Below are 24,764 nucleotides of genomic sequence, written 5' to 3' on the forward strand. Positions count from 1 at the left end.
ACCGGCAAAGAGGGCAATCACCCGACCCGAGACATCGGATCACAGACTATGATTTCTGCTTGGGGTTGCAATTCCTATTGATTTTCCATTGTTTTTGTTGCCGCTGCCGTTGCCGCTGCCGCTGCTGCTGCTGCTGCTGCAGTGCGGCAAAAAGTTGCCAGAAGATTTAGGAGCTCGTCCTCTGGTTAAATGAAAGCCCCATCTTCCAGTCAGCTTTTTTATTTGCCACCCGCAGCTGTGGCTTCATCTCCAATTTGTTGCAAGTGCCACTTGGCAAAAAATAAACTAACCCAGTGCATCCCGCCATCGCCGTTTGACACAGTATGCAGATTAGCAGCTAATGCCCCCCTCAATATTTCTCTATATACAGATCTCGTTGGATTTCGCTCTGCAGCTCTCCACTTAAGATTGATTGATTGTCAAGTGGACGTGGGAGTGGTAGTGGGTGGTTGTTTTGACCCTACTGGTTGCCCTACAGTTCCGTAGCAAATGCAATTATTCAGAATATGAGTTGATGTAAGCTTATTAGAGTTATAAGCTTAGCCCTCAAAGGGCTGATGGATGCCAGAGTAGCCGAGATACTTGACATCCGACAGAAACATTATTTGTTCAAGTCATGACAGGGAAGATCTATGGCAAAATTAGTTCTATGCTCGTTTTAATCTTGTTATTTGGAATGCTTGGCTCTTGTTTGTTACCATTTTGGATATTATGAAAGAAAACAAATGAATCTTTGCAAATCCCTAAAATTTGTATCCCCATACCAAACAAATATGTGTAATTTATTTATTTATGCAACTACATATATCATCATCAATAAAAAAACAATAATTAAATATGGACCTCTTACTAATGAGTCCCCAGTTAAAAGCATTTAACTATTTTTTACATTTTAGTTTTTTAATTTTATCGTAAAGCATTATAAAATCTCTTGTTCGCTGACGGGGTGTCTGCATTTAATTGCTGTTGCCAGCTAATAAATTTTAATTGTCCTCAATTAGCAACGGAATGCAGCGTAAAATATGGACAAGCAGCGGCATAATGGAAATCGGGGTTGCGACTCTTTTATGCACGAGGCCTTCGCTTGCATTTATACAAATTTTCCGCCGCCCTCGGTCGGAAGTTGCTTGCATATTTATGCGGCCTGAAAATTCCATTAGAAATGACATATTCTGCATTGCCACTCAAACGGAGGACAGTGAGGCTCAATTAAAGAAAAGGGGCATGGGCATGCACACAAATGCTGAACGTCAATATTTCCAAGTGGCATTCAGGACTGCCCAAGTTTGACCCTTCCTCCTCATTGCAGTCATCATCATAAGTCTCACACATGCTGCTCACATGTTGGCCCGCCGAGACGAATGCATTAAGAAGAAATTTCATTCATAAAGATTTCATTTCGTTTCGTTTTTGCCCTGTCTCAAAGAGACCACAAGGCGTTGGCCTGGAGCCGGCAAAAATAAGTTCACAAAGACCCCGAACCGAAGAAGATATATTGGGCAGAGGCGTAGGTAGTGACATCTCGAGGGGGGTTTCGGATGAAAGAGAAAAGAAGTCTGTACATTTAGGTAGAGCTACAAAAAATTGAAATATATTTTATATTAAAATTATGTTTCTTTAACTCAGATGTTTTAAACTGAATTTCATATAACCTCCAAGAATATCGGCCTTAATTGGCAATAATAAATATATTAAAAAAATAAAACAAATTATTTATAACAAAATTATTACGAATTTTTACCACTCCCCTGAAAAACGAATATTCACTTAAGGTCCAACCCCTTTTACTGAAGCCCCAGCTTCGAACGTTTCAAAGGAGACAGACACAAATTAAAATTCGAGCAGCTTCAACAAAAGTATAATAAATGAGAAATTGTTTAAATATTTGCCACACACGAATGCGAGCCATGCAAATTCATTGAGCGCTTGAAATTCTCAATTTCACCATTCGCTTTGCTGCAACTCAAAGAATGCAAACATTGGGCATTAAGGAAATTGTTGTGCACATCGAATGCTGGCGAAGACGTGCGTTGAGACGCCAGTTCTCCAGGGTTAGGGCTCAAATAAATTGCTTTTGACTTGTCGCTTGAGTGGAAAATTGCATCAAACGGAAATTGAGGTTGAGATTAATAATTTGAGACCTTTTGCCATGCTTGCTGGCGGCAAAGGTGCCGAAAAAAATTAATTGAAAATGCTCTACGCAAAAGGAAGTTGCCAATCTCAAACGAACCTTTGTATTTATTTTTACTTTTGCATAAACAGAAAAAGTTTGCTGCTTTGCCTTGCTTTCAATTTAACCGCAAAGCAATCTCAATCAATCTCAATAGTTATTGACCAGGGGCCCCCCGTCGCATTTTCTATATCCACCTTCCTAAAAGTCCAATATTTCACGTGCTTTTTTCGCTTCTCTCGCCGCCGTCGCCATCGATCAATGAATCTTCGACGGCGGCGCGTTTCGACCGCAATAAGTCAAATACGAGGCCAGCGAGCTTCATTATGTTCAAAAGCCCAACCGCAGAAGGGAGCCAACCTCTTCTTCGGGCCAATAGCAACAAAAAGGCTAAGCCATGGCCACAAAAGCAACAACGACAACGACAACAGCAACTCGTCTTGGCCCCAAAAGGCAAGAACAATGCAGCGCAGATAAGTCAATTATATTGACTCGGCCAAGAACTCTTTGAGGCTGTCTGGGGCTTTTAAGGTGGCAAGCATCTTCTTGCTGCTCCTCTTACAATTCCCACAGTCGAAAGTCAACGTCACCGTCGCTTCGTCTTCGTATTCAGAGTCTTTTCTTCGATTTTGGCCTGAGCCAAGGCGATAACATCGACGCTGTCGATTGCAAAGTGGTAGGCAGTGGGCTAAAATGGCTCAAATATCTTTAAGAAATATTTTGGAGTCCTCGTTAGCTCTTTTACAGAATTTTGAGTACTCGCAAAAGAATGATTTTTTTGATTTTAAATTTCGTCTGTTAAAGTATAAAATGTGGTTTTAATCTGAAAAGGATTCATTTACTTTTCGTTATTTCTAATTTTAGAATGCAAATTATTCGTTTTTACATAAAGTTTTAAATGTTACAAGTTAAGGAATTTTTGGTTTCTTTTTGTTTACATTGCAATTACAACTCTTCCATTTATTACCACTTTCTATCCACAGTTCATTCATTTTGTTGAATCGCTATTGCCACACTTTGCTCAAAAAAAACTCTTTCGACCAGACGGGGTTTTATTATTTTTCTGACTGGCACGTAGATTTATACTCATATTTATTTTTTCCTCTTATTTAATTTTTTCCGAATTGTGTAGCATCTTCGGACCGCTTTGAGCTTTCGGTCTTGGGTTTTTTTGTTTGGACGTCAAAAGTGTAGACGCAATTTACTGATTACATTATTGCCCGCAAATTGCTAGATTATAGTTTGCTTGTTTCCTGCAAATTATAGCTGTTATTATTGACTGACAAATTATAGTGATTAGTTTTTAATCTTTTTCAATAAAATGGAAATATTTTCGTGTAGGCAATTTCGCGCTTAATATGTGAGAAAGGTTCGTTGAAAAATCCAAGAGACTGGTCATAATATTTTGAAATGAGATTTGAGTTTCTGTAATAAAAGTGATTATAGACAATCAAAAGGTTGCGAACGGCACTAAAAAATGTTTGCAATTTTAGGAAACACTATAAATAAGTTTATGGAATTTGTTTCTAAGAATGGGCTAAGCAAGATTTGAATAATTATTTTGATAAAACTATCAGAAATGGCTTATATCTTATTGAGTATTGTGTTATAACTCATAAAAACTCTCACATTTTTTTGCGATATCCTCTATCTGGCAGATAAAGTATCCCAAAGCTGTTCTTTCTTTTCCCCGAGTCGCATTTAAGCATATTTCTTTTGATTCACCCTTCATAGCTTTTTTCCCAAGCCATCGCGACAAAGCAAACATGAAAGCGGAGACTAGGAAGCCGGCAAGAAAGGCGCAGTGAAAGCAAAGTGCCGAGGAACAAGTGCAGCCCACATGGCGGCAATCCAAGAGAGGAGCACAACTCTCTGCATATTGAGAGAGTTGGTGGAAAATCTGCAAAGCCCAGAGAACTTCCATGCTCTCTCTCTGCGAAAAACCAACCCCCCAGAAAACACAAAACTCACTCTGCAGAGTCCTGCAAATTTTCCTACAGGGAAACTATGTTGGAGTACTACGAGTTCGTATTTTTGCTGATAAGCGGCCGCCACTGTTTTCCTTATTTTTTTGTTGGGGGAAGGGGCAGAACATAATTGTAGCTTCAGACGGGAGGGGAACAAGGATTCGATCGATTTTTCATGCTCCCCAAAAACGGAGCGGGAGCTCGGGCTAAAAAGAAACTGCTGCATACGCACAGGAGCACAAGAGCCCAGCGGCTTCTCGGGCTGGGGCTCCTCTCTCCCTATATTGGTGTGTGTGTGTGTGTGTGTGTGTGTGTGGGGCGTGTATGTATATTCTAAGGTGTGTTAACCTCAAATGTTCCAGCACACACACACACACACACTCAACCAACGAAACCAAAATCAAGTGTAATTGTTTAAAAATCAAAGTAAAATAAAAAATTTCTTTAATCAAAAATCACTAAAATAAAATCTTTGTAATCTTCACAAGCTTGTTTTTTTGCATAAACTTCTTTGTTTTTAAAATTATCTTATCATGGAATTTTTTTCCGCTCTTAAAATTATTTCAGGTTTTTATTGTTTTTCACATAAACCATATTTAACGTTCACAAACTTAGTTTCGAATTTGTAAATTTGTGCTTACTTTATGTTTTGGTGTTCCTTCCTCGATTTCCTTTTCCGTTTTTTCTTTTTATTTTAAACTTCGGCTACTAATCCCATTTATTGATTTTTAACAAGTGCTTGTGTTTTTACTACAATAATCTCTTTGGGACTTAAGACCCGGTTAGCTTTACGTTTTATTTGGTTTTAGTTTCAATCAACACTTTTGCACTTTGGACACTGGCACACACATGGATATATATATATATATATATATATATATTTTCTTTTGTGGTATATGTTGTAATTTCTTTTTTAAATTTATTTCTTTTATAGAGATTTTTAAGGAAAAAGAATTTTTCAATAACTTTCTTGTTGGACTTTTCCGAATTTATTTAAATTATTTTCGCTGTGCCCATTTCACACACACACGCACTCGAACACGCGACGCGAGACACGCACACAGACACAGCAAACGTATAGAATTTTTCACTGCGCCTATGTATTCGGGGGGTGGTGGGCGGTAGCAATGTTGGTGTGTGTGGGTCTGTATATCCTTTGGCGCGGACCGAACCGAAACTCAAAAACTGGAGACACCGCCGTTGTCGTCGTCCTTCCACGAGCAACTCAATCGACACAATGAGCCCAGAGCATATTGGAAAAGTCCTCACAACTGATGGGAGAGCGAGATGTCTAGGCCGACCGAGTTTTCCACCACCAAAAAAACATGTGAAAGCAGCGCTGCAGAGAGGCACAATTCTCCTGTTAAGTGAGTGGGCGCAGAGAGAGAGAAAGTTGTTCAGGAGCAGAGAGACAGCAGGAAAATCCATCAGAGAGCAGGGAAAACCCTGTCTGAGAAAGCCGGAGAGAAAGGAAAACTGTCTCTCGCCGAATCATATGTTTTTGCATCCCATCCAAAACTGTGAGCCTACAGATTCCATCTCCTTCACAACCGCAGTTGGAACTTCCTGGCTTCCTACGTTTCGTTTATAGCTAACCTCTAAGCCAACTTTTCCCCGACTCTCTTCTCGTTTTTCTGGCCAATAGGTGTTGCTGTTTATCTGTATTTGTGTAATATCCTGTAGTTGCATGGGTTTCCGTTACGTGCGTTATGTTTTTTACACTATTTCGATGGGATTTTTTTGGGCAAGTGATGCTCGAGTGATGAGTTTTTGGTTGGGGGCTTGTAAACTTTTTAAGGGTTTTGTAGAAAGTTTGAAGTTATTTAGGTAGACGGCTTAAAAACATGAGCAGGGCTATTTAACAGTTTGTTATTAAGTGGTATTTTATAATTTTTAAATGAAAACGCAATAATAATCTAATAACCAAAGAATTTTTGTCTACGCCTTATAAATATTATTAATTGATAGTTTTAAGTTGTTATCCAAATCAATTTAAAATAAAACGTTAGATTTCCTAATAAATTGTCATTCTTAAGTATTTTTTTTTATTTGTGCAATGTTCTTCAATAGTACTCATAAACTTGCTTGTGTTGCACGATCAAAAAAAGCTTTCCTGTAGTAATAAAACGAAGCAGCTACCGTAACCAATCAAATTTAAAACTCGCTTTGGCAATTTCTAAACATTCCCACCCACTTCGTCCAGAAATTCGCGACACACCCAACTTTAGGACCCATCATAAAAATAAAGTCAAGTAGAATAAATCAAAACTGCAAGAGGCAAAAGCAGTGCAAGAGTCATAAATACTCATTTTGCATGAATAAGAAAATAAAATGAAATTTGCATTTGACTGCACACGACGACGAAAATTATTTGCCAGCAATATACGGTTATTTAAGGTTGAGCCCGACAGTTGTGCGCACAATAAATGCCCTGAAGTTCGCAAAAGGACGCAACAGGAAGTTGGCCAAAAACAAAAAAAAAAGCGCGAGAAAAAATAGGAAGAAAAAACCAAAAAACTTAAGAAAAAGGAAGGAAGCACGCAAAATGCGCGCCATATGATCGAGGGTAAAAAGAGGGGGAAAAAGCGGAGAGCAGCAAAATGGGAACACGTCAAGTGGGAAATGCAGGAAAAACGAAGAAAAACCCCACGAAAATTGCCTTTTTGGACTTAGAGAGTCTGCGTTGTTTACAACTCTATGGGAAAACTACAAACACAAAGAACAAATTACAAACACACGCACACACTCACACGCGCACCCATACAAAGAAAGTTCTTCAAGTTACCGTTACGCGTTTCCAATTGGAATTGAATACAGCCAATGCGGAGCTACAATTTCAAAAACACACCGAACGCGAAGCCAGCAAACGGAATTCTGAGTGGAACCTTTGAGATGTTATATCCAAGGAGCGGTCGCGGAACGCAACGGAAACGGAACACAGCCCCTACCAAATATTACAAAAAAAAAAGAAAAAAACAAAAAAAGAAAAGAGAGAGGATATGAGAGAAAAAGAGCGAGAAAGGGGGTTCACAATTTTGCAGACATTTGGCAAATGCAATTCTTCGGGTGGTAAGAAACCCCGGATAAGGTGGCCCCCACGAATTTCCGTAATTAAGCAGGCAGTAATGCGTGAAAGAGGGGGTGAAAGTAGGGAAGGGCGAAAGAAAATGGTCGGGAAAATGGGCGGGAAAACTAAGGGAAAAGGGAAAACCAAATGGACAGAGTAAAGGCAGCTTTAATTTCAAATTCAAAAAGAAGGCCAATTAATTAAGCAGGAGAGTCGGATTTAAAGCGACAACTCGAAAAGCCCGAAAAGATGGTGGGAAGTGATGATAATAATGACGATGGTGATTTTGTTGACGATGCCGTTGACAGGTGGCTTCAGGTAAGCGGAAAGGGGCATAAAATGAAAGCTCAGCGGTTGGATCGCTTACACGAAAAGTGCGTTAAACATTTTTGGCTCAAATTTGAATTAGTAATTACAGGAATTTGGTTTCCCCCTTTCTGCTTATAGAAGTTCCTATTTAAATTTCTCTAAATCTTTAACAAAGCCAAAAAAAAACATTTATTTAAATTTATAAGGTTTTGAACCAACTGTATTCCCAACGGATTAGCCTCCGTTTCTGAACATAAATCCTCGTCTAGACACTTTTATATTTATTTAAGGCAAAAAAGTTGTCCAGCCTGCTCCCAAAATAATACACTATTCTGAAACGGAACTCAGCAAAATTCATCAAATTTTCATCTTCTCACAATTTCTTTTTTATACTTTTGTATTCATATTAAGAGGCGTTCGCTGAATATTTTCACCAAATTTCATATTCATAGCGCGTTCGGTTGTTTTTTTTATTAGAGTAAGGGCAAATAAAATAAACAAAAAATCTAACCGAAAATGTTTACATTGACTGTGGTCTCATACCATCAGCATCAGACTTTTTTGCCACTCTTGTTGACTCTTGTGCGATACTTTATGCTTTCCTTCGGCATAATTTCGGTCATTAAAATTCCATAAATCGAGGCGAGAGGCGGCATCGCCATATAGTTGCTTTTCACTCCTGATTGCATCGCGTGTTCGATAAAAATTGATTGGATTGTATCGGATTGGATGCGAACCGCATCGCACCTCGCGCCAATTAAAAGGTTCTCAAGTTGTCTCGTGTCTCTGGGCTGAGATATCCTCCCCAGCTCATCACTTCCTTTTTGCTGTTCCAACATTTGGCCACACATTGTCGGCACATGTTTGCTTTATGAGTTATTCCCCTGGAAATTTTTGAAAAACAAAGAAGAGCATATGGGCAGACAAAAGTGAGACGCCTTCGCCCTCATAAAAGGTTCAATTTCGTTGTGATCAGTTGACCTCTCGGCGGGAATGGGGATTGTAAAATGACAGAGGCCACGCATGCGCACACGCTCTGGCTTTTTTTTAAATTTTTATTGTTTTGACTTTATCAGAAAGTTCTTAATCCCGCTCATCCATATGGGAAACATGTCCGGGTTTGTAATGATGATGACATTATATTGGCTGGGCGGACCAGCATCTTTTTGTGCGGTTGCGGCTTTAAATATAATTATAGGGTCTGGGATCAGGAACCCCGAAACAAAACTCAAACTCAATGATCAATGCTGCAGTAGTTTGTCTTTCGTCAACATCTGCCACTTCTTTGTTCCGCTCTTTTTAGTGCATTTTTATGTCGCAACAATTCCAGTTTAGTGCGTTTCATTTATCGCTCTGTTGTGACATTTGTTTCATTTGTCAGCGCTTCATTAGTCATCGAAGGACCTGCCGGGCACTCCCTGACACTCGATATGTGACGATATCAATGAATTTGTCACTAATTTATGTTCTCTCAACGATACGTAAGGGAAGAGGCAATTATAACGCGTGGGAGACTAAATGAAAAAGATCTTAAAACTGTTCAAGGGGAAAACTGAGGGGGGAAATGCCGGTGAAAAGTATTTAAAAGTAGCAACTAGTTCGGAATAGCTTTATTCTTAACGCGGAAAAGGTCGTAAATTGGTGAGAAATTTATTATTAAAATTATAAAAATAAAATATTATGTAGCACACCATTAGGATTTTGTTTTATTGATCATTTGATCATGTATTTTAATACCAAATGCTGGTTAAAAATCTTTAATTAATTGTTTCCGAAATCAATTTATATATGTGTGTTATATGTTAATATATATTATATCAAGCAAACTTAAAGACGTATTTGCATTTTATATGATTGACTAACTGTTTTCTTTTTTTTAACTGATATTCTAGCTGTTGAGAAGTTGATCTGATACTTTTTGTACATTTTTGGTTAGATTTGTTTATCATTTAATTATTCATTGTGTTCCGACTTTTGCTTGCATCTCTCTTGTCATTCTGTGTGTCTGAACATTTCAACTTTGCATTAAAACATTTAACTTCCTTTGCGAAAACAACTCGTAGCCGTGTTATACCCCGCACTTTTGGTTCGCCCATGATGTCTGGCCCTGTTACCAGTTGAGACACATTTCTGACCAGTCCGACGGCGGCGTCTGGCATGTCCTGTATCTCGTCTCATCGCTAAGGACCTCGCTCAACATTCAGAAAACCAGGCAGGCAGGCAGGAACCGTCATCAGCTGAACACTCTACGACGGGCAAACAAACGGCGAGGGACCAAACAACCACTCGAAGGAGCGAGAAAAGGCGGGAGACAGTGATGCTCACTGGGGGACAAGGAAATTAGCTTATAAATATCTAAAAGCCATATTCGGCTACTAAACTAAAAAAAAAGGGTCATAAAATATAAAATGGAACAATCTATCAATGAATCATTAAACGTCTCCAATCGAGTAATTTTTAAAAGTTAGTTCTAAAAAACAAGCAAATCCCGTTAAGCTGTTCAATAAATAGAAATGTGATTTTAAATTGCAACACTAAGTAAGCACCTTCCTCCTTTATTGACTTTGTAATTTTAATATTGATATTTAAAAACAACAGATATGGCTATATTAAAGTGGACATCACTGACCGAGGTCATGCAGACATCCTGCTGTTTTTACATCACTTCTTCGCCCGTTTTTGTGGCTTAACACTCGAACCAAGTCACGTACATGTCCTGCAATTTCCTTACACCCCTGTCCTGGATTTTGAGTACGGGAATTCAAACCAGATCTTGACTACTTCCCCCTTTGGCCAACAAATTTGGTGGCCCAAGTGTCACAATTCGGTGGCACATTTTGTTAATGCTACACTCTACTTTAAAATATTTTATTCGATTGATTATGTTCTTTAAAGCTTCCGGATTTGGAGCCCTTGTTAGCTGTCAAAGTGTCTGGCTAGATAAGCATTTATTGGAAAAACCTTAGTAAAAATGGCAGCTAAAATCTAAAACGCATAAGACATAATAGGTGTCCCGAATATCAGATTCCCTTTGAGGTAACTTTTGCTTTAAATCATAAAATTCAAGACTTGTAGATAAATAAATAAAATAAATTGAAATTAGGCTTATCAACTAGAATTATATATGCAAATTTATAGAAAACTAATCATTTTAAATGAGATATTTTGTTTTAGACTTTTCGGTAGCTTTAATTAACTTGAAAAGTCAATAAAAACTGTTTATTGAATCTAAAATTGATTAACTATATGTATGGATGTAATTTAACTTTAAATTCAGGAAAGCTTAAAAATGCCATCATAAACTTTTGACTTTAATGAATTTGTTTAAGTGAAAAGTGAATATGTGGAACATAAAACCAGTTTTTATTCGCCTAATTTGCGACAAAATTACAACAAGTTCACCCCATGAGTCATTACTTCCCGCTTTTAGAGCATATAAAAATATCATAAAATTTGTGGAACTCTGAAGCTGTCTTTTCTGAAGGCGAGTTCAAGGTTTGCACTCTGTCTCTTCCTTTTTCCATTTTCCCCTTCATTTTTCAGCTTGTCTGTTAAATTTTGCGCGAATGCCAAAGTTTACACGCATCAGCAGAAGCTTCTGCACAGGAAGCGAGGGATATAAAAACGAGTGAGAAAAACTTTAAAGAAATCCAAATAAAAGCAATGCAGTATCTAAAGTTTTCCTTGCCATTTATTTGGTGCTTTTATTTCCCCGGTATTTTTCCCTCACGCTGTGAGCGCATTAAGCAATTTCTCAAAGCACTTTCCACAGACTTTCAGGGGCACCACCACCCAAACGTTTTCAATTCCTAAGATGCATGCTCAATTTTTAGGGGTCTATTAGGGGCGACACCAACATATACCGACAGTTGATATGGGTGGCATTGATGAAGGATTCGGCAAGTAGCGAAATAGCGTTTTAGAAATGTGCAAATTAAATTATAACTACAAAGCGCCTTTTGTCTCCGGCAACTTTGTTAATTAAAACTCAATAGCGCACTGTGCGAATGCCTGCGGGAAAATGATGAAAACAAATTGCGAGCAACATGCTCGAGGGAAAATTATGTCAATGCACAATGGAAAACTAATTTGGCAACTTGGCAGCAGCCCAGCCGACTGAACTTCAAGCAAAGTGGAGTCCCGGGGATCCCGAAGTGTTGTACCCGAGGTTTCGTTGGCCTATCGCTAACACTTATCCACAAACACCGGACCAGATCCCAAATCCAGAGCACAACTTACTCATAAAGCCAAGTGCAACTTCTACAGTTTTCTAGCGCGGCCAAGAAAACAAAAACCATAACCAAACTGCTGCGTTGTGGCAAAACTTTCTTAATAGATTTTTGCTCTGCGATAAACTTTTTCCAATGCAGCAAAGGCATGGGAAATATATTAAAAAAAATCGACAGAAAGCAAACCCAACCAAACAGGAAGAAGTCTTTTTCCTCTTCCTTCTAACTCGACTTCTAACGATGAGTCTTCTTGCCTGTCGGTATTCGAATCGTATTGTGGACATCTCTTGGCAAAATTCAGTTTAGTTGTGGAAATTGATTTTCATCTCTGGCCGGCATCTTGAGGTTGTATTGCGGCTTAGTCAAAGTTTTTCCGAGCTTCGATTTGGGTGGGGAAAGTGGAAAGCGTATTCGTCCTAATGCCAGGCTTATTGTTTACACATCATATTACATTATAGCGCATTATATATAAATGGTAATCAAATTGGTTTTGCTTAAGAGCCAGACACTTAAGTTGGTAAAGTTGGAATAAAGTTTGCTTAGAAAGTAGATGTTTGTTTTTATTTGCAAGAAAATATTTAAGAACTTTAAGCCATAGGCATTTTCACTTTGCTGTCAACCAATTTTCAGTTCTCTTTTTTTTCCCAACACTCCCTCTAACCATAAATCCTCCCCTTTAGTAACAAGTTAATCTTCATTTTCCTGTTGGCGTTCTATTAAAATGCCATGCATCAATGTGACCGACAAGTGAGAGGTAACTGCAAAAACCTAAGGCACCGGGAGTTGCGAGTGAATCTTTTTTCAACCCCGCACGTCATGGGCTTCATAAACTCAATTAGAATGAACGAGCTGGCAGAAGAACTAGCTAAAGTAGGGGCACCCACATGCAGATGCAAATACGAAATGCAGACGCCCAGTTACAGATACATTTTGCTGCCGGACTGTCGTTGAAAAATCCTGGCAAGGTTAATCAGCAGCAACACAACTCTCATAATTCGAGGGGAAAAAGAGATAGGGAAAATACAGAAAAACTAGGGAAATAAACAGGGTTGCCAACTGAGTTATTTTCTAGCCGAATCTAACTTTTTTTTCAAGGGTCTAAAGGTATATGAAAGAAGTAAGCTGATATTTTTAGGAACTGACTATTTGCTTATTACATTATTGCAAAACTAACCTTTATTTATATACGGACTAAAGAAAATAGGTTTATAAGGGACAAACCATAAAAACCACATTGTTCGTCAGTAAAAGGTACAGATAAAAATTATTTTATAAAAAAAAGAGGAAGACCTTAATTCAAATATCATTATTTTATTGTAAAAACAAATATTCATCAATATTTTAATATGTTAGTTGACAACACTAAAAGCAAGTGATGAGAACTGCGGTTTGGGGTTGGCAACTTTTGATTAGGCAGGAAGAAGTTGTTTTCCCTTTTCTCTGCGTTTTATTTGCGCTCCATTTAATAATTTAATGGCTGCAAATTTGTTGCAATTCCAGGCGATCCTGTGGGAAGTTTCACTTGCCTTTCGCACAGCCGGAAATGAGTTCTTGATGGCATTTGCAGAGGCTTTAGGACCACCCAGAGCCGAAAGTTTCAAGTGTCTGGTTCACTCTGCTAATTAAGCTCTGTCCACATCTTTTGTCCAGGGTCTGTTTTAGTTTTGCTTTCAGTCGCGACCGACGCATGCAAAAACCCCATTGGAGTGGACCAAAAACACCAAATAAATTAGAACTGAGATACTTGAGCACGATTCTGCCCTCATATATTTTTATTTTGCCAACTTTTTGCTGTTTTCAATGTCAGACAATGCGCACGTTCCGTTTTTGTCTGTTGGTAATTTATGTGTCTGCATTTCATTTGCGTCCAACAACAGGAGCTTTTCCGCTTTCTCGTTGGGTTTTTGTATCCATTTTAATTTACTCCCTGTCTTTTTGCGATTTTACAATTAGTTTTTGCGGCGAAACATAAGCCCATTGCAATATTGCTCAATAAATTTTGAATTGGCCATAAACAATTTGAAATGTTATTGTTGGGAGTTGGTTCACTGAATACATTTCGTTGGTCGGTTGTCATTCACATTCTCTTTTTATTCAAGTGCTTTTTGTATGCCTATTAGTTCATAAATGATTTGAATTTTATATTTCCACTAGACCAAAGAAAAACGAGTTTATATTATTTATGCTGGATATAAGTTTCCATTATGTGAAGCATAATACAATTTCCGTTATTGTATATTTGTTACTAGTTGCAACTAATGTTATTATTATTATTATTAATTGCAGTTAAAGTTATTAAATTTTTGCAATTTCTTGGAACTTTTTTGTTTGCCCAAACAATATTCTCTTTTATGTTTTATTCCCTGTCATTGATCCTGATTGGAATTGCATCAATTCTTGTCAACGCCAAAAGCCAGTGCACACAACTTTTAAATGCCAAGGACATGGCTGATAGGTTCTAACCCGAAAGGCCAAAAGTTAAAAATCTGTGAAAAAGTCAACTGGTCAATACGGGGAGGGGCAAACAGGATGGGAACCAGACACAGGATGGGACTTTCAGCTGTGGAACAACAAAGCAATAACAAGCATTAACTAGGATTGACTTGAACATGCCAAGGAGACCACAGCAACAGCAATGAGAAGTCCTTGCAAGCAATAAAATTGTTGTTTGAGCCACAAGCACAGACACATGATGGGGATAGTTCAATATATGTAAAGTGCAGTGCAAAAACTATGTGCCAAGCTTTTATGGAATCACTAACAGAGAAAAGATACGAACTCGAGACGACTAAGAAATACAAGTGAATTAATTATTAATATCTTTTGGCGGGGCAAATTGCCAAAAATTCTTATAAAAAAAGATAGGAAACACAAGAGCGACCACTTAAACGTTTATTGTTTTCCCCTTCACTTGCGGAAAAGTTTTCCTACCCCCGCAATATGAGTAAAACGGAGGAAAAGCCAGGCATTAGCCAAAAGTTTCCAGAGTTTATTTTATTCAATCTATATGGAGGGCAAGAGAATGGAGCGCTGGGGATTTATTTAAGTGGATTTAAATGCTTTCTGAGTCTCGCAAAAGATGCAAAAGTTTTGCATTTCATTAGTTTAGTTAGCATAAATTTTAAAGCCAAAGCAAAATGCCCTATCGACAACATTAAATTAAAAAAAAAATTGGTAGCCAAATAATTTATTGAGTTTTTGGGCTTAAACGAGAGTGGAAAAAAGGCTAAGCAGCTGGGATTGAAAGTTCAGAGCGGAAGTTGTTGATTCCAAATGAGTTCTAAATAATTGAGCAGGCCCTAATTGATTTCTAGTGTAGTCGCAGCTTAAAAGCAGCTTGAACTTAATATTTCCATCTACACTTTAAGTTCACTTGAGGGTTGGCAGAGCCTAATTTTTCATTTCGACTGCCGGCCTTTTTCCGGTCAAGTTCATTTGATTATCTAAATGACGGTAATTAAAATTAATTTGCATTGGGCTTCCTTCAAACTCGCCCAACACATTGGCCGTTAAATGGGGAAATTAAAAGTAAATTGAAAGTGAAATTAATTGCAGGCCCGGGTGCTGTTGAAAGTCAAGTGGGGTTCATAAGAAGAACATATGTATGTATGTATCACAAACAGTTCTGAACAAAAAAAAAATACTTGCAGCTGGCTTTTATCAATTTTTTCTTTTAAAAAATCATACATAATACTCATATTTTTATCTAGATAAATCCATTTAAAATACCCAACTTAAACCATTGAATAACATTTTACATAATCAAATATTAAGGTAACTTGAATATTCATTAAATTGGACAATCCAATTTTAAAAAGGCACACTTAATCCTATTGCTTTGTGAATATGTGTAAAACTCTTATCCCGATTGCAATTAGTAGCCGGCAGTAAATGTTTAATGATTGCATCGTGCTTTTTGTCTTGCGAACAATTGATGGGCAGCAGTATCTTGGATTCTCCTGCAACATTCGCCTCATCATTTATCAATTTCATTTCAGTTAGTTTGGATGGTATCATTTTTCTTTGCTCACAGATTTTGCACGCCCATTTCTCCATTCATTTCAGTTACTCAGCCAGTAAGTTTGTTGGTCAGTAGTCAGCAGTCAGAAGTCAGTAGTCAGCGTGAGCGAAGTGACTGGGTTTTGGATTTCCGCTGTTTGCGACACTTGACACGAACCCAAACCCAAACGCGCATTCATTCAATCACTCAGTTAGTCAGTCGGGCATTCGCTCATTCATTCGGGCATTCGAACAGAGATGAACAAAGGCGACGCCTCTGGTCAGCCAACTGTTGACATTGCTAAATGAATGGAACCCTAGTTAAGTTACAAAGTTGCTTAAAAAAAAAAAGGGAAGTACACAGGAAGAGAAAGTTCGCAAAGAGTATAGACTTTTAATGCCCTTACTATAATGGAGGAAGATATATATTCTGATTAGGTTCTAAAGTTTTCAATCTGTCAACAACATACTACGCATACGCATAATTAAATAAACAACAACTTAGCAAATTTTTATTGGATAAAGTTTATAAAACCTAGTTAGTGTAGGGTAAAAAATAATACCTTATTTTCCCTTGTGGGAGAGTTTGTAGTAATGAAAAAAGCTGAGAAGTGGACAAGTAGAGAAAAAGATGGATGAAACAGACACAAGCGAGTGCAAATCAAATGCATTAAGCGCAACGGTAACCGAGAACACTCGAGTATCAAGCTGAAGCTATCGTAACCCGGCCATTCCATTTATCCATTTAGATGTGGAAAAAAACTATTTCCCCTCCAACTTATTCCTTTTTGTTTTCGGTTTCAAACCGGCACTTTGCACGTAGCTGCAGTTGCGAACAAAGCTTTCACGAGGGGCTGCTGCAGTGCCAATGCCATAAAAATGAAAATGGCCAAGGCAGTTGGAAATTGCAATTTAATTTCGACCGCAAACTCGAACATGAACCTGTGGAGAAAATCCTAGCCAAAGAATTGGACTAATGGAGGAGTTTTCCCGGGTAAATGGTGACCATATTGATTGGTGTGTATGCATTCTAACGACCCCATTTGGTAACCTTTGGCCCCACTACCCCGACTTTGTTTGTGTGTACTCTCCCTATGTCGCATGTGCGTCCCATTTATCACTGAATCGCATTTTAGCCACAGGATATTTGATCTTGTGCCATTTGACATAAGTCTTGGCCAGTTCTCCCTCAGATTCCAGTATTCGGCTGCACATGTGTATGGATACACATGGGTTCCACAAGGGGAGTTTGTTTGTTTGTACCCTCGAAAATCAATAAACTGATAAACATATTGCATTGTCCGCTCGGTGTGGGGCAAATTGAATCGAATCCCGTGCGGTCAGCTTGCGGAATAAAATGTTCAAAGCCAAACTGGCATCGAATGGAAAATAATATTAAATTAATGGCGAAAGTTAAACAGCAAATGGATTGTGCCAGGCTATTAATAAAAACATTTACTATTTATTGATTTAATTTTGGGGATTACTAGTTCAGAGGAATACATTTTGAATTAAGGAAAATGCATTAAAAATGCTTTATTTCTATTTGGTTTATTTGGACGAAGAATTTAGGACGCTTTAATTGGGTAAGTGTGGAATAAGTCTAGGCACTGTTGAAATTTATAGTATTTTGGTTTTACTAAAAGCTTAATTTTAACAGCATAGGCTAAAACCAAAGTATTTTATTTTGCTTAAATATTGTCAGTCCGAAAAATTTTAGGTTTATTATGACGATGTTCTTAGTCATAAATTCAAGGCCCCCAATTTTATTTATACAACAGATTTAACAGCAATATTTGGTTAAAAATTTAAATTAGCTTAAGCTAACCAGCTTCAATTAAAACTTATCTCAATCCTAACTTCCCCAATTACTTAAGTTAATACAATTTGCTCTCAAATTTGTCTCTTTTCAGATTGAGCCACTTGAATTAGTTTAATAAAATTAAAGTGAATTAAAGCGAATCTACTTTGCAGACTGGCCAGGGAAGTCTGGGAAAGGATTGAAAAGGCGGAAAGCTTGGCAGGCATCTCATTTCAAAGGCAAAATTCAACTCTTGCTAAAATGCCAAGAAAATCAGCGAGACAGTGGGGGAATCTCCTGAATTTTCCCCCAGACTATTTGCCTTTGTTACTGGACCGCTTGTGTGTTTTTATATGTTTGTTTCCTCGCTGATAAAACAAAGCCAAAAGTTTACTATAATAAAATATAATGATTATGATGTGGAGCGTAATCAGGGAAAATATCAATGATTCAATTCATGACAAGTGTTTGCTAGTCGAACCCAATTTGTTGCTTGTTTTGACATCATCAGTGGCATTTCGCATCCCATTCCATCCCTCCATCAGCATCATTATCGTGGGGCTGCCGCTTGAATTTTTATGAGAAAAGTGGCCCCATAATCATTATGTATGAGTGCCATTTACCCCCCATTTCCACCACATCACTTAAGCAGGCATCCAGCTAGACAATCATTATCTTTTGCCGCCCATCGAGTATCGAGCACTCCACACTCTTCTTCCCCTTTCAATACCAGCGAACGCTTAGGCGAAAGAAAAACTATTTTTCTATATTTTCTCCCCTCCAGCTTAGCATTTGATAAAGTAATTTGTCAACTAAAGATAGTACTTTTATAACAAAATTTGGGGATTGACAGGGATTTTAGAGTTTGACAAAGTGTCATAATTTAATGAATTAAATAAGTCATATTTAACATAGATTTAATTAGTACGTTAAGTGTATTTTTTTTTAAATACCAAAACTAAAAAAAAGTTTAAAACCATTCATTCCCTCATAACGAATTTATTAATCATTAAAAATGTTAAATATTTCATTAATGATTCTTTCATTGACTTCATTCAATCTCCACCTTTTTTCCATAATTTAACAAGCCCTCAGAGAATTTTCGTTTATTAACATTATAGCTTCCCCTGTCATTATAAATTTAAAAAATACATTAAAGCCATTGCCTGTGGCGTTAACTCTTTGGGTGCCGCATGGTCAGTGATGTGTGTAAATTAGTGGTAAAGCAAATATTTGCTGCACAAAATAAGCAAAATATATATGATTATGTAGCCACATTAACAATTAATTACAATTGCCGAGCACAAGCGCCCGACGTTTGCTGATGATGATAACATGGCACATACGCCCCGTTGAACGTGGCTAATAAAATTTAAATATTGATTTATTTCCCTCGAGCTGCCCCCTGGCCATTTTTATGCCTCGTTCTTGCGGCTATTTTATGGGCATAGTTAAGGCTAAAGCTGACAAAGGTAGGAAAGGGAGGAGTCTTCGTGTGTAAATCAGCATAAATCCTGTGGTTTAATTTGCTAACCGAATTGGGTCATTAGGGATGATTTTACAGTGCCATAAAAAACAGAAAGAAATCTTAACGACTTGGGCAACTAGGTTAAAGCGGACTTACCACCTTCATGATGAGAAAACATTGTGTAAGACTTGTAACTTGAAACGATTAACGTAAAAGTTCTCAGCTGAAATTGAGAAGGAAAATGTTTTGTACTCTCATACACGATCATCAATTAGAATGCCTGCAGTCATAAACAAATTTGCGTACATCACCATTTATCATATGGAATAAAATGCCTTTCTCCACCCTCGAAAACCTCCAGCTGGGAACATTGTGTGAGTGGTTTGCTTCATTTAAGTCAGCGAACCTCATAAACAAAAACTTTTGTATAAATAAATAAAGAAGTAAAGAGTATTTCCCTTAAAGTCTCAGAACTTGTGGATATATAATATTTGGCAAACCTTTTAAGTAGCTCTTTAAAAAACTCTTGTTTTTATTATTATTGTGACTTGTGTCGTTTATGATAATGATTGCGATGATGTCGGCATTTTTGAACTGACTTCCGTTCAAGGGAAAGAAACAAAAACAAGAAGCATAAAATATGATTCCTTGGGATCATTTGCATCATTTATCATTTCACTCAAACATGATATTTAATCATTGGTTGACTCACTGTGATTTTTACCACTCCCAAAAAATACGTAAAGCGAGAATGATTTTTAGTTCTTTTTTTCAGGTCTAGAGTAGTTGAAAATCATATTATTAAAATTAGGCTTCCTGATATCACTTCAACAGACAGACATACTATCAATCAAAATGTGAACCATTTTATGCGCTGATTTTTCCATCCATGCGTATTTTTATTTTTAATTAATTTTGTTTTTGATTTATTACCCATAACCATATGCTTATCTCTGCAAATAAAACCATATATCTTTTAGCATAATATTAATCAGTCATTTATTCTCAAAATGCTTTAACAAGAAAGCAGGGCTTGGCCAAACAAATCGCTGGGATTTCAAACTCATTCGGTGGATATTAATTAACAGTCTGAAGAAGTTGGCCATTGTCATAAAATGCTCAGACATGCAAGCAATTTGTATTACGCTTTGGGTGATTTAGGGGGAAGAAAAGCCTCGCCCTGCTGAATTTTATTGCCTGGGCGCGAAGTTTGTTAACCCTTTCGATAGATATAAACCATTTTTTTCTTGCAGGCAGGGAAAGTTTCCTTTCTGCCGGAAGTCGGATTTGGGCTTGGTCAGCAAACTTCCCTTGTGACTCATTCTGTTGCTTTTCTAAACCATTTGTTTTCGAGGTGGTGAGGCACCGAGACTAGCAGATTTATACGCAGATTTGGCACTTGTTAAATGCTTGGTTTTGGCGTTTGTGGCCGTCCACAGTGGTTATTTGCGACAAAATAATTCATAATGATTAAAATATGTGTTTATTTCTGCTATAGGACTTGCTATAAAAAAATGAAAATTTGCCTTTAATAATAAAGTAAATATTTGTAAGATTAACAATGTTTAAATGAGATTTAATCGCTTTCTACTACATGTATTATAAGATAGAGTTGTGCTTATAATATTTGTATTAATTTTAAACTCATTCCTAAAATATACTAAAAAGCAATTAAATTCTTTAAAGCTATCTTCTTTCTATTCAATATATATGTCAACTTTGTCCATCTTTATAAACTACGAAAAAATCGAAAATTCAACGCTTTCTACGTTCCCATGATATTTTCTTCTGATTAATCCGATACCCTGATAATTTTTTTTAGATTTTAATTTGGGAATTTTTTAATCATTTTCTCCCGAGGTATAAACATACATTGATCCATTACCCAAAGGTTTTCAACAAAAATGGTTTTTGATACGTTTCGATTCGTGTTTATCAAAGGAGGCTGCACCTCGACATACACACACTTATCAAACAACTATAGATCATGGGCTTAATGGCAGCTCGAAGATATCGAAGAAATTGAACGGAATTTGAAAATATTTATCATGCTGTATTAATCAATTTCATATGCCTCAGAAAAGGGGATCGGGTCGGGCAACGGGGATTGTCTAATAAAAAGCTGTCTCGCATTTGATAAACGCGACCGATAACAAAACGACACACGGAAGGTTTGCAGCACCCGCACGAGATGAGTTCGAAAAATACAAAAAAATAATGAATGTGGCAGGGGCAGTGGTGGCAACTTCAGCGGCTTCTTTGCCTTCTTTCATTTTTTTCTTGGCCAAACATTTCGGTTAGGCACGCTAACCCAACGAACCCGAAATGTGTGGGGAAACGGGGCCAAACCCAAATAAAAATAAAGAAAAAACAGTGGTCCGAAAAAATTTCAAAAAAATCATCATTAACCATTAGCGACGTCATCGATTCAATTCGTCGGGGTCGATGTCGATGTCGTGGTTGGTGCACCTAATTAATTGTTAATTAATTAACATAGATACAATGTGCGTTGTGTGTTTGGCAATGCCCGAAGCCAAATATTTTCACGGCTGCTGTTGCTGTTGTTTTCTTGTCATAATTTTCTTGTCGGTTTACCTTCTTTTGTTGGCTGCACATAAATTTGTTTTAGTGAAACAACGCATGCAACACGCACTGGCGCCAAAATAAAAAACCCCAACAAAATGTCGAACAAAACGCAGCAAAACAAAAAAAAATCGAAATACATTTGCGTGAGCTGTCTTTTGTTTTGGCCCCAAAAAAAAAGCGTCAACAGCAGTGGACGCTGCACGCGACCAAAACAGAAAATTAAATACAAAAACCAACAACGGCAGCCAGTTGACCACAACAAAAAGCAGTCCCGCAGTGACCTGGTCACATATCAGGGGCCACCAAATTATTTAGGGTTTATTTTTTCTGTGGGTCGAATGGAGTGTTTGTTCAAGTGATGAGCAAATTAGCTGAAATTGAGCTGGTGGCCGTTAAATTAAAAATACTTTGGGTGGAAATATGTCGGACAGGTGATTGCGGGAAGTATGTGTCAATATTGAGTGTCACTGATTTCAAAGGTGATGTGGGGATATAATGGAATTTACTTTTTAAAACAGGACTCAAAATTAATATATATTCGGCGGTGAAAAGCATTGGTTAAAAGGCATTTAGAAGATGTTAGGTTATTTGTCCCCTACAGAAGTAAAACTTTTTCAGATAATTTTTTGTTTTTCTTCCAGATTTAATAGCTAGAAACAAATTTGTAATTTTAGTATTCCCGTAGGTTTTTTTTTCTTATTGCATCTTCACTTATTTTTCAATTAAAAAAATCGCCGCAAGTATTCCTAGTACAAATTACTTTCTCACTTCAGCATTTCCTCTATTAATAATAGATTGCTCAGTCACTACTCAAACACACTTCCTCCAAAAAAAATAAGACAAAAACTGTATCATTAAGAGCATTATAATCAAAACAATCCACCCGAAAAAGTCTGTACATAAAGTCATTGCCGTTTTCCCCACAAAAGTGCAGGCAGCATCACGAGTATGAGACACGCAACATTCAAATCAGAGCCGAAAACCTGTTAGTATATTATACAGAGAAGAAAAATAGGTTAACTACGTCGTACGATTTTAAAAGTATGAAGAAGGAAATGAACTCTTCAATACAAAAATAAAGTTAAAGCTTATTATACTATTATACTTATACAAATTATATCATATAAAGGTAGAAAAATATTCAAAACAAGTATTAGGAAAAAAAGGAAGTAAAATAATGAAAAACCTGAAAGCTAAGAAAAGTAATGTTACATTTTCTAGTCGATTTTTTTATGGGTATTTTTTTCCGTGTACCAAGAGCGTTGGCAATATGCCCATAACTGTAACTGTGACCAAAACTAGACGCACACACGCTCTCCGCCGAAATCCAAAGCTTGCGGCTCAAAGCCATCATCAGCAACCGCAATGATGTTGATGTTGATGCCGACGATATCCAGCAGATACAGATACGGCCTCAGATACAGATATATGTGTGTCTTTTGTGACCATTCAGGGGGCTGGACCCCTTGTCTATCTAGTTATTATTGAAATTAAATTACCCTTAATTGAATCTGAAATGGTCAATAAAATCGCATGCCGACAACTATTTTGTTTCGGGCTTTGATAGGTTCCGCCATCGGCAATCCCTCTCGTTGCCTCAATTTGTATTGGTTTTTTTCTTCTTTTTAATTTGCATATGCATGGCAAAAATTTCATTTTTGTTTTTTTATCGTTTACATTTTGTAGCTCTCTTTCTTTGGGACACGCTTGTTTATTTAAACAAAATGCAAATTGAATTAATTGTTGTTATTTCTCTTAGATCGGTTATCGCTTAATGTAGCAATTTGTCTTTGTGATTTGGCTGGTGATATAAATCTTTAAATTGCGGCATTTTTGGGTTAACTGGATGCGAAGGAGAAGATAAAACAGTGTTTTCAAGCTTTACAACTAACAGTATTACTTTTGAAACTAGTTGAACTAAAGTAATTGAATTTGGGTGGCGACTGGTATGCAAAGAATAGTTTCTTCAAGTGAGTCAACAATAAGATTAATGGAAACTAATAGCTTATTAAAGTGCCTTAACAATCTATAACACTTTTATAAATAGTTCAAGTTAAATAATTGGTCTTTAATGGCAATGAGAGGCTTCTTAAGCATTCTAGGAATTTTTGCCTATTTGATAATGTTTTGCAATCTCATTTGTCGGATCTGTTTTATTTTTATTCGCTTCTCGGAAACTCTTACTCAATAAGTTCTTGAGCTACTTCAAGCACTTCTGATTCCGATGTTTCCCAGAGTAAAATCGATCCACAAGCTAACCGACCAGTACTGAACACTTATAGCTCTAATTACCTAATTGATCGGTCTATTTCTTTTGCCCTCTGTCACACTCCTCGGCTTCGGCTTAGTGTCTTCCGATAATTGCCCGACTCGTTAGGCAACTAATTCCACTTCAATTTCCATTTAAGCACTTAAGAAAATGCACGTTTTGCTTTCCACATGAACAATTGACGGCGAAGTAAAGAAGATCAGTCAAACTCAAAGTAGAATCGCGAAACTGCCAACGCAAATCAAAGCCAAATCAAATCAGCGACAAGTCAAAAGCTAATTAACTGGAAAATGCGCTAAAAAAAAGAGTGAACAAGAAAGCAGATCAACCGAAGATCGCTTCGGTTGAAGCTGAAAACTGATGATCGTGGCGAGTCAAGAGTAAATTACATGCGAACATGAAAGATGCAGATAAAACATGCCAAACAAAATAAAGCTTGGCTCGGGCAAACAAACAACCGACAAGCAGCAACAACACAGCAATGACATTAAGCATTTAGCCGAGGAGAATCAGCGAATTGATGATCAGTCGGTGATCTATGTTGGCCCCAATGGATGCTCGAATGATGGCTCGAAGTGCTTGCTGCGGTTCCTCATGTTATTATGTATGCCAAACAAAGTCACAACAAGTTGACGACATGAAAAGAGCCACAAATAAATAAATAAATGGCCAGGACCATGAGATCGAAGCCAAACGGACGATCTCTGGATCCCATAGATCGCAGAGCAAGTGGTACATCTTTGCCGCATAGTTTGGCGTGCCTTCAATCAGACAGAATACTTGGCTGCACAGAGAGAAAAATTGCAAGAAAATAAATACTACAAAATGAGCGGAAAATAAAGTTACTCCACACAAAGTCCTCAATTTCACGAGTACTTAAAATTGAGAATAAATACGAA

The 24,764-nt window shown here is 37.4% G+C and overlaps 2 protein-coding genes across 13 annotated transcripts in view; one reads left to right on the plus strand and one right to left on the minus strand.

The window, feature by feature from the left end:
- LOC128262233 (neural-cadherin) overlaps positions 1-24,764 on the minus strand; it is a 130,069-nt gene that overhangs the window by 98,491 nt on the left and 6,814 nt on the right. For 10 of the 12 annotated variants that reach the window (XM_052996371.1, XM_052996369.1, XM_052996367.1 and 7 more), the window contains exon 1: positions 4,779-5,013. The exons of the other annotated variants lie outside the window; for them this stretch is intronic. The gene's annotated coding sequence lies outside the window, so the exon portion shown is untranslated. Of the gene's footprint in view, positions 1-4,778; positions 5,014-24,764 lie in introns of those variants that run through there. 12 annotated transcript variants of the gene reach the window in all.
- The window catches only part of LOC128262234 (AF4/FMR2 family member lilli), a 139,006-nt gene that overhangs the window by 26,681 nt on the left and 87,561 nt on the right, over positions 1-24,764 (plus strand).

The sequence above is a fragment of the Drosophila gunungcola genome, unplaced genomic scaffold, assembly GCF_025200985.1.
Source record: "Drosophila gunungcola strain Sukarami unplaced genomic scaffold, Dgunungcola_SK_2 000001F, whole genome shotgun sequence".
In the NCBI taxonomy this organism is placed as follows: Eukaryota; Metazoa; Arthropoda; class Insecta; order Diptera; family Drosophilidae; genus Drosophila; species Drosophila gunungcola.